Genomic DNA, 17,875 nt, shown 5'->3' with positions numbered 1-17,875 from the left:
GCATGCATATTGCTGCTTAGATACATGACATGGGTGTATGGCTACCTTAATGCCACCTAAGCATCATAGACATGACACTAAGAAGGGTGCTAAGACAGCACAAAGGGCATGTATGTATGCCCCTTAGTGATGTGTGTGAAGATGCGGCATTTACAAGACAGTGTTAATATGAAAAAAAGTGGCATGTAATCGCCTTGTAAATGTGGAGTGGGCATTGCTCCACTAGAGCATCAGTAAAAGTGGTGCTCGATTGGTGCAAGGGTCTTGTACATAGGGCCCTAAGTGTGGGTGATGTGCATTGGATGTGTGAAGTGATGCATGTTGCATATGTGTTGATGAGTAGTCATCTATGAGTGACTATCAATGTGTGCAGAGTGTGGTGTGTGCATAGTTTGGCTCATGTTTCTTGTGTGTTGTATGTTGTATGTAATGTCTGCTGGCTTACCTACATGCAGGCCATTTCCATATTGTCCGCCCTAGACATGTTGATGGATGATAAAGTGCATGAAGATGAAGGCATCATGAACATTTCCAGAATATTTCTCTAGGACATTTGTAAAGAGGAGCGATGGTCTACAATGGCCTGCATTTTTATTGAATGTGTATACTTCCTGGTGCTCCGTAGCAGCAGGAGGGACAAGTTGCAAATGCGTGCAGTTCATTGCACCCAAAACTTGAGGAAACCCAGTGATGGCATAGAACCCTTCTTTGATCTCCTGTTGCAGTTGTGAGGTTTTGGGGAAGAGGATGTGGTGGGGAGTTAGGTGTATAATGGCATCCTGTACAGTAGGCAGGAATGCTGAGAAGGAGGGCTGGGATAATCCAACCACTCATGCTGTATGTGTTTGGAAGGAGCCAGAGGCCAGCATGTGCAACACAGCCAGGAGCTTTGTGAGGTGTGGAATATTGGATTGCCTTTCTGCTCTTGCCATGATAGCGGACGGAATTTCTTGGAGCAGCCGGATGATTGACTCCTGCTTCAAACAGTAATATTTTATGATGTCTTCTTCTTGGACTTCAAAAAGTGATGTTCTTTGCCGATATATGTGCTCGCTCCTCCTACCCTGCCTTTCTGGTTGCTGTGGTGGTGATGGTGAGTGATGCAGTGATGCTGGTGGTATTGGTGGTGCCTGGCGTTGTCGCTGGCGTCGGTTGCGGGTTCCAAGTTGGAGCAATAGCAGGTCCATGGTGTCCTGCAGGTTGCCAGAGTATTTTGTGAGTGTTCTCCTTATACACCTGTGCACACTCTTCAAAAATGATGCTAACCTTGTAAAAGTGTTGCTAGGCATCTCAAGCACCACTTTGTAAATATGGTGTTGGGTTAGTGCCCAAAAAAAGGTGCAACTGAGGCACTAACTCCTTGTTAAAATGCACCTTGGTGCCTTAAGAAGAAGATAGATGCTAATTTTAGCTTCTGGCCTTGTTTATCCTTGTTCTACGAGAGCCTCTGTTCACTCTGACATACAACTGAGAACCTACATTAATAGACCTGTGACATCTGTGCTAATAATGGAAGGCGTTTGACTCTAGACAACAAGATTGGGGTCTTTCCTCAACTATACCACTTTTACCTTTGTGCAACTCTCAGGTCTTTTTGTGACACCCGCTCAAATAGTGATGACTTGTCCTCCATAGAAAACGGGGAACATATTAATAAAACTAGGCTATGACTGAGATGCTTAGTCTTGCCTGAAGCAATTTGGTATTGACTGTGACCTTCAGATGCACAATTGCTGTCTCAGAGCTACTTAGGTACTGCAACCCTCCTAAATCACTGACATTTTCCTCCATGCTGAGAATAAAAATATCACTTAATGTGGAGGAGAGGATTTAAACAGAGGTCAGAACTGAGATTCATGTTACAAAGTGTAAATGTATTGCAGCTTGATCCCATACTACTTAGCCAGGTTAGAAATCTGTTCCATAACAAGTCTTTAAGCTTTGATGTGAGTGTGTTTGAAGAGTTCCGAGAGACTGAAGTTTGTGTAATGTATTGCATTGCTCTGAGCAGCCACAGTTTAGAGATCCAGGAGGAAGCTCAACATTTTATATGTAACCAGGAAGAAAGGATTATTCATGTAGTTTTGTTGATTTGTGATTCCAGGATGTTTGAGGGAGACTATTGCAATCTGGTGGGTGTAAGCAGCCAGGCCAGTGTAAATGTGGTAGTGCCTATGAGTGCATGTTTGAGTGAGTGTGGGTGTGCATGAGTGTGAATTTGTGTGTATGTGTGTGGTTCTGTATGAATGTATGTACAAAATACTGAAGTTTTAAAAGAGGTGAATATTCTGGCCTATTTTTATAGGATACAGGAAGAAGGTGCCCATAGATTAATGCCTGCCAGGAAGTGCAAGGACACGTTGACACTGGTAATCTTGGCATGGGTAACAGCAGTGGTGGCTGGTGACATTTGAAAGTGGCGAGGTGTAAAAGTTGGGTATGCCTTTCATGTAGCGGGTGAAGCGAGCAAGCTTAATGGACGAACGTAGGGTCCAAGGTGAGTCTTTCTCCCAAGATTTGTTTTAAAAAAGATTGACAAATGGTGTATGTGAAAGCAAATTGATTTAATGAGAAAGCAAGGTTTATAAAGCAGTGGGAATGTATAGTCTTGAAATACTAAACACATTAAAAACTGCCCAATATCTTACTGCATTAACACATTCAACAGTTACTTTAATATGCAAATTGTACAACGTGACAACTTCAGGACCTTTAAGGTGTGTGCTTGCCCAGTGTCTTCCACTGCATGCAGCATCAACTTTGGTAAAAAATGCTCTAACCAGGCATCAGGAAGCACCCACAGCTGCTGGCTGCAATCAATCATACAGAAATATGTGCAGACAGATCTTTAAGTGAGATGAAAACAATGGGGGCACTCTAAAAGGGACAGTGTAATATAAATTCTCCCTGAGATGTTATTGCAACCGGAAATATAACACAACTGACATACACCTAAAACGTGTTAGTACAACTGACTTTGTCAATGGTTGTTAGCTGGTTAAGACAAATGATTAACAACGATTAGTTATAAATAATTAACATTGGAAATGTTTCAATTCTGAAATTGTGAGACTGTGAATGAAATATATTTGAGGTCTGTGGAAGGAATTTGGCCTTCAGTTGTGTGTGTTTTACCTTAGATATGTATGCCCTTTTTCTCTTCACATATCATCCATCTGCACATTTTCAACCTCCTCTCTTTCCTCTTCAGAGCCCTCTTCTCTCCTGAATGCACTTTGTTGCATCTACCTCATTTTACCACCCCAAAAATACACTGCACTCATTCAAGTTTAAGCACTTGATTTCTTTTAGCGTTTGCCTTCTAAATATTTTGACCTCTATGCACACCTTCACACACATTTACACGGAATTTCATTTGCAGTTGGAATACATGACCATTGTTCTGTGTGCTCTGCAGAGGGACCAACCCACTGTCAGGCACTTTGCTTTGCCTTCAGCCTCTGCTCCAGCACTCTCAATCAAAGCCCCCCACAAACACATGGCATGAGTCAACAATGTACTGTGCAAGAGTAATACAATGCACAGAAACACAGCGTGATGAAACAGCTAACTCTCTTGGGGAATGCAACATTTAGTAAAACATGTGAAATAAGAGAAACTTAATGGCTGACACACATCAACACACATTTTATCATTCATTGTTCACATATCAATCCATGTTTGTGACATTAATGTTAAGGGCATGAAGATAGGGCCAGTTTTATCACCATACAGCAGATAACTGCCTTTACTGTAAGCACGTATTTCTCCACTTGTGCTTGACTTGGATATTTAGTAAGGGAGCAAGAACCCTGCTCGTCGTTTGGAACAATTTCATGAGGAATAGATACAGCAGCTCCACTTCCAAAGGAGCCAGCGATCTGCTGCCAAGGCCCGGGGTGTCACATGGGGGATGTTAGAGTGACAAGGGGTGACAATAAAAAATAACACAAGATTAGCATTATAACGCTAACTGTTACCGAAGACAAGGTACTAAAATAACACCTGCTTGCATCCACTCCTAATGTGTGACAAATGGGAAAAGGGTGGTATCTATGCCTGTTAATGACAGATGCCCAAAATCATGATGCTAAAAGTGTCACTGGCCTATATCGAATACTGCCATAGGCCACAATGGAACTTAAGGGCTTTAGAGCAGTCAGCCCTGCGTCATAGTTCACAGTATAGAAAGTTGATTTATTGCCTGTGGGCAGCCTGGGAAAGACAGACCAGACTTAAATGCATTGATTTGTTTAGAGGTATGACCGTATCTCTAAACGAATCAATATATTTTATATTTTTTATATGAATGTGTAGGAATTTCAGAAGGGCACAGACCCTTGGCCTTAAAAGAGAAACCACCCCTGGGTAACAGTGAGCAGAAAAGATCCCACTTTGAGGACAGACACAGGCCTCTTTCAGGAGGATCAACTGGTCCTTTAGAGACCCAAAGTCCTTGAACCATAGGGGCTGAAGCTCAAACTCTGCTAGTGTTAGATGTGGAAGATGGAGAAGAGATATCATAACCCAGGCCCTTTGATTCCTGCATAAGAAGTAAGTGGGCAATGTGCCACAAGTAACTACTGTAGGTCAGTTAGCCTAGGTGGATGAGATCAGGACAACCAGTGGGATCTTGTTTTACTTTCCCCTAATGGCCCACAGACATTGACAAAGGATATGCTTTTTAGGGAAGGGGATTCTAGGCTTAAGACATATTTAGGAGGACTCCAGGGAGGAAGGAGGTTCAGGCATCACACTTCCTATCATGTACCTATGCAGCCTCAGTAGGTGTATGGCACTTCTGTGTTGTTACTGTAATGGAGGGAATTAGTGCCCTTCCAAAGGTGGGAGGAGTCAGTGATGTTATAGTGTGTGCATGTGTGAGCAACAAGGTTTAGTGTGCGATGTATACAGAATGATGGTGTGAATTCCTTTAAAGAGCTGTGAGAGCAGGGCTGGCTTTTGCAATGGTGGCGCCCTGTGCAACAGTTTTTTTTGGCACCCATGCCCCATGACCACCTCCTCGGATTCACTCACTACCACCTAGCAAATGTGCCACTCATCTCTTCATAGCTCTCCATAGCCTCCCCTTTACATACATTCATTTGTTTTAAGGCGCTTGTAAAGTTTGGCTTTACTAATCTACTCAACTATCCATATAAAATATAGTTCTGTTCTTTGTGGCAGAAGTATTAACACTCTGCGCTACTTATGCAGCTAGACTAAACTCCCATTTCTCTCCCTAGCAGGAACATTAATCACAAGAGGTATCTTGACATTTTAAGTGTTTCCTGAAGGGTGGACGCACAAGAAACGTATCAGCAGGTGCGTTTAAATCGCAGGTTTTGTAGGTCATTGCTAAACACAGCAACCCCCTGAGGTCAACGCCCCCCAATCAAGGTCAGCACCAAATGCGGCCACACCGCTTGCACCTCTCTAAAGCCGTCCGTGAGTACGAGCATAGCATCCATCCTTTAGGAACGTCCCTGGCAGGACTGATCAGTATTCATAGACTATATTGCACAATTCTTGCTTCAAGACTTTGCCAAATCTGTTGAAGAATTACAAAATAGATCATAATGCTAGTGACTCGTGGGCCATATCATGATTAGCTGTACTGGCTCAGTGCACAGCAGAGTGCCTGTTTTTATGCCCCTCAAGTGTGTAAAGTTAATTAATTTAACACAATACCTGTACAGATTGGAGCTTCATTTTCAGCATTACATCTTGGAAACAGTGAACAGGGTTTGCTTCTATTTCTGAGCTGTGCTGCCTAAAGAATGCACTAACTCAGAGAAGTATATGGTTAAATCAATTTACTTTGCACACAGGATGATCATAAAAACAGGCACTCGCTCTGTGCCAAGCCAGTCCAGCTCATCAAAATGCAGCCCTTGTTCTGAATTGTGCAACAGTTTAGCTTCATTTCAGATTTGTCAGCAGATTTGACTAGAACAGGGGTACTGTTTGCAATGGTGGCGATTTAATTTTGAAATAACACGTGACCTTTTGCCGCATGTGTAGAACAGGTGTATAAAAATGCTCCACACTCTTTTGCTTCTATTTCAGCAGTCCCTCAGCTTGAGGAAACAGCTTTAGTGCCCTGACAGGACACATGCTTGATTTTATGGAAGCCTCACAGAAAGGCATCCCTGTATGTCATGCATATCTTTGGCAGCTGGTAGCTCCTCTTCCTTCGAAGGAGAAGCTCCTTCTACTCTCTCTGGGGGGAAGTATGTGTCATGTGAGGAGATGTGGGACATTTTAGCACATGTACAGGACAATCTGTGCTTCCCTTCCTTTCAGCCTGCAGAGGCAGAGTCCCACTTACTTCTTTAGTATGTTACCCCACCTCGTTTTGCTATGCCTTTCCAGGGGCCTGTCAAGGATATGATTTTCTGTGAATGGAAGGAGGTGGACAAGATCCAGGTTACATTAATTGGGAAAACAGCAGTCAGTCTGGAAGACTGTACTCCTACTGATGCCACTGATCTAAAGGCTGACTCTGGACTGAAAAGGGCATTCTTCTGATGTTATCCACACCTCGGCTATGGCTTCTGGGCCCTTGATTGCAGTCTGAAAGTCTCTCTGATTACGGCAGTGGAAAGCAGACTCTGGGGAGAAGGCGGCACGTATGAGATTTCCTTTCACAGGTCAGGCTCTTTTTGCTGGCCATGATATCTAAGGTTATTAAGGAATGGAAACATGCTTTGCCTTATGAGCCTTATAAAGGGGCTGCCTCTGCTAGGAGGGGTAGAAGAAACATTTTAAGTCTTCTCCTAAATATGAACCAAGATCCTCTTTTTCCAGGAAGCGTAGATTCAAGCCCCGTTTTTCTCCTAAGCAATCTATTCCATCTAAGAAGGGGACCTACAAAAAAGACTCATGACAATCAAGGTTCTGGGAAAGATTGGCCGGTTGGAGGCAGGCTATGGCATTTTCTGCCGGATTTGCAAGAGGATGTCATAGATCACTGGATATTGAACATTGTGGAGAATAGCTACTTCACTGAGTCAGGAGAGCTTCTCTGCTAGCGGGGGTCCAGGACTTATTGTTGAAAGAAGCCATCTTCAGGGTGCCTCTGGGTGATCAATCAAGAGGGGTTTATTCCATCCTGTTTCTAGTTTAGGTGCCAGGGGGTTTACGCCCAGTGATAGATCTCAAGTGGGTGAATTCTTGGATCAGGACTGTTCATTTCAGCATTTTGACTGTTCAGGCAATCATTCCTGTGATTGGTCCGGGGGATTTTTTGGGGTCTCTGGATCTTCTAGATGCCTACCTTCATGTCCCTATTGCAGGACCCTCTCAGAAATTCCTGCAGTTTGCAATAGGAAACAATCATTTCCAGTTCTGTGTCCTTCCTTTTGGCCCCAAATCCTCTCCCAGGGTTTTCACAAAGATGCTGGCACCTCTGATGGCTCTTCTTCATACTGAGGGGGTGTTCATACACCCTTATTTGGACAATCTTTTGGTAAAAGACTATCTTTTGGTACAGGCTCCTAGCGAGGCCCAGTTACGGGTTCATGTGGCATGAGTCTTGCAGGTCCTCCAGGGTCACGGATTTTTGATAAACCAGGGGGAATCAGATTTGGAGCCCTCCCAGGACTTGGTTTTTATGGGGCTCATTTTCTGACTCTGCGGGGGTTGGTGACTGTGTCAGAAAGGAGGTTCCTTTGCCTACAGGAGCAGGTGGGTGCTTTGGTAACGCAGGTGGCTCCCAAGACTCTCTGATGGTCACCACTGCAGGGTCACTTGGATTCCGTGGTATTTCTGATGCCTTGGGCCATATTTCATCTGCTTTTTCTGGTCAACTGGATTCTCTCCCATTGGTCTATGGATCCTCGCGATATTCAGGTGAAGATTCCACAACGTGAGTGGGGGCGTGTGTGAGTGCGTGCATGCGTGTGTAATGCATGTGTGCATGAGTGGGTTTGAGTGTGCGTGCATGTTGTGTCGTGAGATTGCTGTGTGCCCAGATGTATGTTCGTGAGTGTTGCTGTGAGTGTGTATGAATGTATGAATGCATGGGTGAATGTCTGTATGCATGTGTGTATGGGTGTGTATGTATGTGTGTGTATGTGTGTAAATGTGCGGGGGAGGTCGAGAGATGGGGGGGAGGGTGATGAAGGACTCTGTGGAGGGGGAGGGGGACAGGGGAGACCCCTATCAGTGCCAGGGAAGGAATTCCCTGGCACTGAAAGTGCCTACCGCCACGGTTATAGCGGCGGTACAGAAACCACTGAAACCATGGCGGTGGGTTGGGTCATAATGCCATTGTGCGGCCTAGTGACGGCCGCCAGGCTGGAGACTGAAATCTCCAGCCCGGCTGTCGTTACCACCGTGGCGGTCAGTGTGGTACATTGGGAGTTTTGCTTTGGCCAAACCGCCAATGTGATAATAGTGGAGGTAGGTACCGCCAGCCTGTTGGCGGTAAATACCTCCACTATACCACCAACCGCCGGGGTCATTATGACCCCCTATGTATGAAACACACTTGGGACCATCATAATATTTTGTTCTGTTCTGTTGACAATTAATTTCTCTTTCCCTCCATTCTCCAATTTCGTTATTTTTTATGCCTTTGTCAAAAGATATCCATCTAGGACAGAGTTTTGTATTTGCTACTCTTCCTTTAAACAACTCAAAAGGAGTTTTTCCCGTTGTGGTATGGGGCGACAACCTATATGCATTAATTTTCTTTTGTAGTTCAGTTTCAAATCTAAACTATTCACTCTTGCCAATTGGATACTCTCCTTTAATGTTTTGTTGAGTCTCTCAATATCCCCATTAGTTTCTGGGTGGTACAATGAGCACTTTTCTTTGGATAATTCCACATCTACTCAGATATTGTTCCATTTCTTGTGAACAAAATTGTGTTCTATTATCCAAAAGTATGTATTGTGGATAACTCTCTCTTTCAAAAACTTCTTGAAATCTCATCACATTAGAAGTTGAAATGTCATGTACACACGTTACCTCCACCCACCTTGAGTACAAATCCAACAATACAATCAAATATGGGGTATGATGCTCTCCATAAAGTCGCCTCAAAATGTCAATTGCCACCTCATATAATGGATACTTAAGTAATTCTTTAGAAACCATAGGCACAGTAGACGTTTTGTGTACCTTATAACTTATACTGCATGGAATGCAATATCTTACAGCACGTTCCACTATAAGATTGATCCCAGGCCACCAGAAATCCAAACATATAGGTTCTTCAGTTTTAACAATCCCCATGTGTCCTTCATGAGCTGTATTAATTAACTTCATCCTTAACGACTCTGGTGGAATCAGTCTAGTCCCCCACATTTATATACCCTCTTTCACTGCTAACTCTTCATAAAGACCTGCCCACGGTTTATTCAACTTATCTATTCGTCCTGACATTAACAGCTCCATGACCTTGATTAGCTTAGTATCCTTTGATACTTCACTTTTCCACTCATCTTCTTGTATAGCACCCAAAGGCATCTCATACAATGTAATTTCTTGCTCATTTACTTCATTCCATTCCTCCTGTATATCTTGGGAGTCAACACTGGTGTGATAAACAGTCTCCAGTAAAACTTCTCACGCCAGGAATATACTCCATAGCAAAATCGAATTCTTGAAGAGCAACCACCCATCTTTTGATTCTTGAAGATATAGAATTCAACCCCTTTTTCTCAAATACCTCGTTATTAAGAATTTTTCAACTTATTTTCTTTGCTCAGTTCTCCCACACATTCCATCATGTGCTCAACACAGCTATAGCTATAGCTTCCTCCAAAGGTCGTTCATCTTTCAGCCATAACTCCTCTCTTATCTTATCATTGAAACATTTTATTACAAATTGATCTCTAATTCTCTCCTCTGTAAGAGCTCCAAATTTACAAATAGCCGCCAACTTTCTTAAGGTTGTTACAAAATCTTCCACAGACTCATCTTTCCCTTGTTCTCTTATGCGAAAATAGTATCTTTCCATTATCGTGCTCACTCTAGGTAAGTAGTGCTGATCTAACTTTGTAACACTAATTTCATATTCATTCAGATTTCTTTGTTCAGCATTGGTTAAGTCTGGCAAACTTTCTAATACCTCCTGACCTTCCCCTCCTAGACAATGAAGCAATTACGCATTTTCCCACTCAGCACTAAGATTTGTTCAACATACTCTTGCATAGCAAAAAAAAATTCCACTTTTGCTATTTCAATGGAGGTTCTTCGGGACTAACCGGGAAAATCAGAGGGTAAGTGACCTTTTGCATTCTCTATTTTTTCCAAAATAAATTTAAAGCCACTTGAGTATATTTCTAATATATATTTTTTAAACTTCCTTTTTTACCAAAAACTATGAGAAATGTTTTGCCCAACAGTGTTTTTGAACAAGTTTCAGGATTTTATTTTTCTTTTACCAGATAATACTTTGGGTGTATGTGTGACTGTCACAGTGTTTCCCTTATGACAAGCAAATCGTGTGTGCCTGTCACAGAATCTCCTTGAGCACTGTTAGCACCATTTCCTTTCCTTATTTTATTTAAATAAACATTCACACCCAAAATGGCCACTTAACTTTTCCTCCAAATAGTACCCTAGTCCACGTTTCAGTTGTGAAAGGAAACAAAAACGAATTCCGAGTGCAGAGAAACGTACGACATCACACGAGCAGGAAACCTCTTGCGCTTCCTCTCGCTCATGTTCGACACAGTAACTGATTGCACACGCATGCCGGTACTCATGCTCACCAGCTTGCTTGCGCTTCAAAACACCACAAATACATTTTAAAGAAAGTTAGCCTCACAGACCAACAATCTTCAGAGTGCCCAAATTGCCTGAGAGATTCTTGCCTGCAGCCATGTCGGGACCAATGTAGTCCCAAAATCCAAAAGCTCTTGCCAGTCCAGTCTAAACTGTTGAACAGCACCAGGGGAAGTCTCCTTAATCCCTGCTGCACTTTTCCTGAATTCAAAACAGAAGATTTGGGGATTTCTTCAAGATGATGGACACTCTGTCATCGACTGTAAGCAGCCCTCGTACTTGGATCTAAAGCAGCCGGGTTCCTGCCAAGCACAGGAGACGTCACTGTAGAACTTTCTAAGCCGCTGTTGAGGTGACATCCACTGATCCCATCCTCTGTCGCCAAACTGTTGTGTCAAGTTAAAAGATAACAGAGATGATGTAACAAGTAAGAGGTTCCTTTATTCACCTCTTCCAGTCAGGTCCCCCAACTGTCCCCAACGGTCCTCTCCTTTGCATGACATTCCATGTTCCCATGGCTCATAAGAACGTTGCAATGTCCCAATTGGCTAGATGGATATTTGGAGAACTGAATCACACTCCTAGCAGAAGAAAGTGGAATGGCCTGGAATAATTAAGGACGTTAGTTGAAAAAGATGGGCCTTAATTCTGACAAAGAATTTCTTATCAATAAGACGGCATCCTTCCACCCCATGGCATGCAGGAGCTGAAAGAGCAAAAGGTCCAAAAGAAGTGTTATTAGGATGAGGAATCTTGGGCATATGAGGTTTCTTCTGGGGAACAGGAACATCCTCCCCTTCAGAAGACAAAGAGGAGGACAAAGTGCACCTCCACTTAGCAACTCTCTTCTCAGCGATGATGCTTATACAGAAATGCCTCCACAAACCAAAAAGGCAGACTTAAATAGGGGAGCGATCCCCCAAAACACCAATGACAATGAAGCAAAAACGACCCTCCAATCAGGGCCAAACATGATTCCCCCTCAAACAAATTCCCCCCACAAAACTGGCCTAAAAACCTGTTCTTACCGCACAGATGACAAACAGCAAGCCGCCAAGGACACATCCTGCCCTGCAAGGCTTCAACCTGGAAGCACAGCCTCAGCCACAGGAGAGCCATCCGACACCGTCAGAATGACTGGGAAGCTGCGTCAGCAGAGGGAGTCTAGCTTACCTCGTCGAGACGCTACCAGGCCAGGAATTGCCAAAAGTACCACAATTGCTAAGAGGAAAACATCGAAGCCCCCCAGGCTCCGCCGTGGAGGAGAAAGAGAGAGGTAAGTCTACGGGTTGTCAAAAAGAAACAGGAGAAGGTTTGGGTGGGGGAAGTTTTTAAAGGGGATGGGCGGGGTATAGATAGGCAAAGGGGTGTCATTGGTTAATAAGGAAGGCGGGGGAGGATGGGAGGTAATGATCATTTGGACTAACCTAGAGTGGAGCGACCAAGTTTGGTGGTAGATGTAAATTTTAAGGAGAAGGCAGAGTTGTCCAGTACCATGGATGGTCTAGTGGGTGAAGCAGAGTCCCTTTAAACATGATACATTTTGCTACCGGCAAGAACTGTTTGATGTGGTTATAGACACATATGTTTAGGAGTTCTGTGGCTGCTTCGTTCCAGACTCTCCGAAGCCCAAAAAATGAAAAAAAAGAGGTAGGGACCGAGGTATACTCAGATGGCGGACTATTTAACAGTTGATGGTGATATGGCACCCACCATTTTATTATTGCAAGTCTCAGACCTGACATGTACTCTTCTGTCAGACATCTGGAGTAGTATTATATAGAGTGTCCGTGCGTGCAACAGTCATGTGCACGTCTTTTCTGCACCCTTGAGGGTACTGTTGTATTACACAAGGGCCACAGATGCTTATGTGCCTCTTCTGTGATACAGATAGTGCTGGCACTCTTTTGCATGGAGGGTGGCCTGGCATAAATAAGGTAAATACTTTGCCTCTGTGTCTGCATCCGTATAACTGGATGTGTGTGTGGAGGCAAATTAGTTATCAGGGGGCACACTGGCTGGGTGCCACAAAGAGGAGGTGCACAGTCAGTGTGGCCCAAGGGCACCCCTCTAGAATGGTGAAAGTTGGTCCCCTGAGTCCCTAGGCATGCCCCTGCAGACAGGTGCAGTCACTCCCTGCACTTGTTTGGAGGGTATCTCTCTCTCCCTTTGAAGCGCAGATTGATGCTGCCTGCACAATGAAAGAAAGAGTGGCTGCTTTACACAGCTGCTCTGTCTTTCACTAATGTACTGCCTCCAGGCAGCCACGAATTTGTGATTGTAAAATGGAACACCTCCCCTGTCTAAAGGTGACCTTGGCGCAAACAGGGACATTGCACCTTTTTCATATTACAGGCCCAGCTGTATTTCTGGGACTCCTACTTCATACATTTCAAGCAATTGGTACAAATGCCACAAGAGAATATATAGAAGTAGTAGTAGGTAATGATTTGAGAAACAAATGACAAAAAGGTAGAGGTTTTTTTGCATTCATTAAAATCGTTACTATGGATTCCAGCCAGTTGGGTTTAAGAGTTACCCTTGGTTTGGCTTCAGAATATTGAAAACGATGATTGAAAGAGTGAAATCTTGTCTTGTCTTTAGATGTAGGGGACGCAGACCAGAGTCAGCTTTCTTTCATTCTCTGATACAGGCGAGGTATAGTCCAGATTTGTATAGGCTAGCTCATAGCAATGTGCACTGTCAACAAGGAGGGCGGAATGTGTCTATGGGCCCTCGCGGATTTAGCCAAGCAGATTTTCCTATGACCAGAGGTTATTTTAGCACTAGAAGTCCCTCGAGATCAGTGTTTCGGGCATATCAAAATATCAGATCATTTTAAATCTCCCAGGTAGTCTCCCCTTTTCTGAATATTTGGTAAGAGCTGTGGGAGTGCACTGGATTGATTTGTTTGTCTCGGGTGAATACTCTAGCCATGTCTCCTGAGTGATGTCCTCCTCCTCAACCATCTTCCTTCCATTTTAGCGGTCGCTGCACACACTCAGCTTTGTGCTGAATTTATTTTCTGAATTCCATTACTGACACATAACCTTCCTCTTTTTTCTATTTTCCTCAATGTGTTCATTCTAATTGACTTAATCAAGAGGGTGTGCTGCTATTTATGGGCCTTTGGTTATTTAAGCAGTCAAATTATCTTTTAAGAATTACAGTTCTCCTGGTAAATAATTCAAATGTTCCACTACCACAATGGTGGAGGTGAAAGATTTACCATCTCTGAAAGCTATTAATAAGCCCAGCCCGACAAAGTATTCATCGTCGAAGTCAGGTCGGCCAGAGGCGACTTTGTCTTGAGCAAAATTGAAAGGTGTTTCTTTGTGGGAGATCTGCAGGGCCGCAACAAGGAGCCCCACTTCACCCCTGTTTCTCACTATAGGTTGCACACTGGAGCTATTTTGGGTGAATTATGTGGGGTGGGATATCTCCACTCCACTCTGTTGTACAACACGTAATTTATGTTTCTTTGTATTTTCTTTGTATTTTAAATGTCTTGCGGTATGCTTTCTGTTTCTACACACTTTTGTGATAGTACCTATTAAAACCCTGCTTGCACAATGGCCGTTCTTACATTTTTTTCAAATTGTAAGGCGTGTTTGAGGACAAGGCATATGTAGGTTATTCCTCCATTCCCTGCAAACTGTAGAGGGCTATTACTTGAAACGGTCGAATTTATATCATCTCGGCAGACTAAATAGGAAGAGGAAGATTGCAGAGAAGCCAGTTACTTTTCAAGTTCTGTAGCCTAGCCCCGTCACAGCCGTGTCTGCTGGTTATCTTTTACTCAGACATTTTGAACAGCTTGTCACAGAGACCCCACAACTACTCCGTGGTATTCGAGATACCTCTTCCATGATGTACACGCCTCATTATCTTACCTCCCCTACTTGGGAAATACATTAAAATCGAGGTAAGTGTAAAAAACTGACAAAGAGAATCAGGAAAGGCAAGGGGGTCAGTCTAGAATGTTTGGCTCTTATTACAGGTGTTTATGACTTACGGCAAATTGACTGAAGGTGGTGAGAAATATTAATTGTATGAGGGGCCTATGTACTGGGTATGTTACTTTTGCTCGGGTGAGATTTCTTCAAAGGACTTGTATTATTGCTATTTTCATTTTAATGACAGAACTACAATTAACTGTATTCGAAGAAAATACAGAAGAGGGGATTTTATTCGTTTTATTGTTTAACTGCTTGCTATATAGTGCCATTCAAAACGTCACACGAGGTAAATTAATGTCACGCATAGGCACAATGAATTTATAAATGTACAAGTGCACACTGAAATCTTAGCAGCTATGGAGAAAGTGGAAGAAACGGAAACAATGGTAGAAGGAGATAGAAGGGACACAAAAACCTGCATAAGTCTGATAAACAGGCAGGAAGCGTATGTGGGCTGGAGGAAGGAAGAGGCATGAGGCAGAATCAAACCAGACAGCCTTGGTTCTAGGTAACCCCTTCAGCTGGCCGTGCCGGTGGCTGCCTTCTAAGAAGAACATGGGGTCCCTGGATCTGTTTTTTATTTTTAATTAAGCACAGGTTGGTAGGTGTGCACGATGCAGACCAGGTAATTGTCTGTCTTGCAGGTGTAGTGACTCTTCAAATGGGAAGGTAATGGTCAATGAAAAGAAGGACTATGAGTGATGGAGATTACCTTAAGTAATCCATCCAGTCATTCAGTACTCCTTGGAAAAATTGTATCAGGAAACAGGTCCAACATGATAGTGTGTGGATCTGAATGTCTATGTGCACATATACAGAATATCTGTGACATTTCTTATTTGTGCATCCAAGTCAGACAATGGCGTAACATTGGTCCCCACAGCCCCCAAGCTCCTGGGGGGCCCCTGAGCAAAGGCAGAACTTTTTATGGACAGTGGGCCCCTGGCCTGAGCAAGGCCAGACTGGCCATACCGGGCATCAGGATTTCCCTGGGAGGGTGGAAGGGTGGGGGCGCTTCTGTTCAGGGCCGGACTGGGAAGACAAAGCAGCCCTGGCAATTTGTCAGACCAGCCCTGTGGGTGGGGGGGTAAGGCGTGTGCCAGTGTGAGCTTGCTGTTGCTATCATTACCGGGGGCCGATATTGCAGCACCTCTAAATAACTGACCCGAGCCACAAAACAGGCCTCCAGCTCAGCAAAACCGGCCTCCACCCTTCCAGCCCACTGGGAAAACGTCTGATGCTGCTATGGCTAGTCCGGCCCTTTTTCTGTTACTGGAGAGCCTGTTTTGTAGCAGTGCAACAGTTTGAAAAGTGCTGCAGACTCCCTTGTATTTCCACCATTTTCAGGCAACAAAAAAAGTGTGAAGATAACTCTTTTGATTAATGTGCCTGCTGGAGAGACATTGGAGTTTTGTCTAGTGGCAGTTTTGACTCATCTAAGGTAGCGCAAAGAGCGTGTACAATGCAGTTCACAGAAGAGTTTAGAAGCAATGCTCGGTGGGATACTGCTTTTCTCACAGAGAACCTTTTGTTAATGTGCAGTTCATAAGTTACAATCATAATCTATCACAGTGAGCTATGAACAGCCATCAACAGCTGCAGGCAAACTGCATGGGACAGAGTAGAAAGTTATGTGTTTTTCTCAGTCTTTTATCATCAAAATGGTGCTAAAAAGGGTTTGTTTTGGTCAAAATAAATTATTAGTAGTGAACCCTAGCCACTGTGTTACCTTCTGAATCATAAGTTTATGCATCCCCATACCAAGCACTTTAAAAAAATGCCTACCAGTATGGATGACATGACTTCTACACCTTGTAGTCTCCTTTATTTTATGCAACATTTTCTATACACTGATTAACACACATATGATCCATTGTCTCTGTGTGATGTAAAGTGCTGCAACACCCTACACTGGTAAGAGAGGCACCATAGAAGAAATGAAATATATGTGAGAGAGAGGCACTATTAGAGGGTGATGCTGAGAAAATCATTGAAGAGCCCCAATAAAAATTGCCACATCCTGGTGCACTGTAAAGTCATCCTTTACTATGTTTAAAACCTAATACAATTGAATATATAATTAAATATATGTTGTAGAATGAACCACTTTTACAATTTTTCACAAATTTTCTTCGGGGGAGAACCCTCCATGCCTCATGTAGTAGTCAGGCTTGTCACTATGCACCCCATGGGGCTGGTCTGACAAATGTTGCCAGGGCTGCTTTGGGTTCCCTGTCCAGCCCTGGGCCTTAGGGCTCCTGACTGTGTCCAGAGGGACAGGGTTGGTCCCCTCCATATACTTTGCAGCGGGACCACCTCATGTTTTGCTACGCCACTGATTTCAATTAGAAATAGCCGCCACAATGGCAAGATATTTATGTCATAAAAAAGACAGGATTCTCGTTGCTTGATTTAAATAATACATTTGAAACACTCTCATCCACCCACACTCAGGAGATTATATTGAATACTGCAGAATTCCTCTTCTTATTTTTGTCGTGTCACACGAAGACAACTTCCTTACTCAGGTGCCTATTAAACACACATTTCTTTAAATGAAGAGCCTGAAACGTATGCTAAAATGGAAGACATTGGTGGACACTGATCTTTTTCCCAGAGATTCCGGTTTTACAAACAAAACTACTTCACCTAATCAGGCTCTTTTAACTATTGGATTAAATGCCCTGGTTATTGCTACACTTAAACCGCTACGGATCTCATTGCGAGTTCCACGTTACCAGCCACATCTGCATACTTGGTATTCAGGTGTAAATGGGGAATTACTTCATATCCACTTGAATTGGATGTGAGGTTTCCCACTACTAATCGACCATTTCTGAGGGTCCCCAAAGGTACATCTCATATACACAATAATTCCCCTAACCTCGGCCTTCCCTCTATGGCCCATATTTATACTTTTTTAGCGCCGCATTTGCGCCACATTTTGACGCAAAAACGGCGCAAACTTACAAAATACAATTGTATTTTGCAAGTTTGCAACTCTTTTGCATCAAACAATTACGCAAATGCGCCACTAAAAAAGTAGTATATATATGGGCCTATATCTGGTAGTAGAGCACCAGGAATGGGTGATCCGCAGTGACCACTACCATGCCTATCATTGGTACAAAATACCTTACACTCTATAAAGGAAGCTGCAATAGCCTACCTTCACG

This window comes from Pleurodeles waltl, chromosome 5, assembly GCF_031143425.1.
Source record: "Pleurodeles waltl isolate 20211129_DDA chromosome 5, aPleWal1.hap1.20221129, whole genome shotgun sequence".
Taxonomy (NCBI): domain Eukaryota; kingdom Metazoa; phylum Chordata; class Amphibia; order Caudata; family Salamandridae; genus Pleurodeles; species Pleurodeles waltl.
This window is presented reverse-complemented; position numbering follows the sequence as displayed.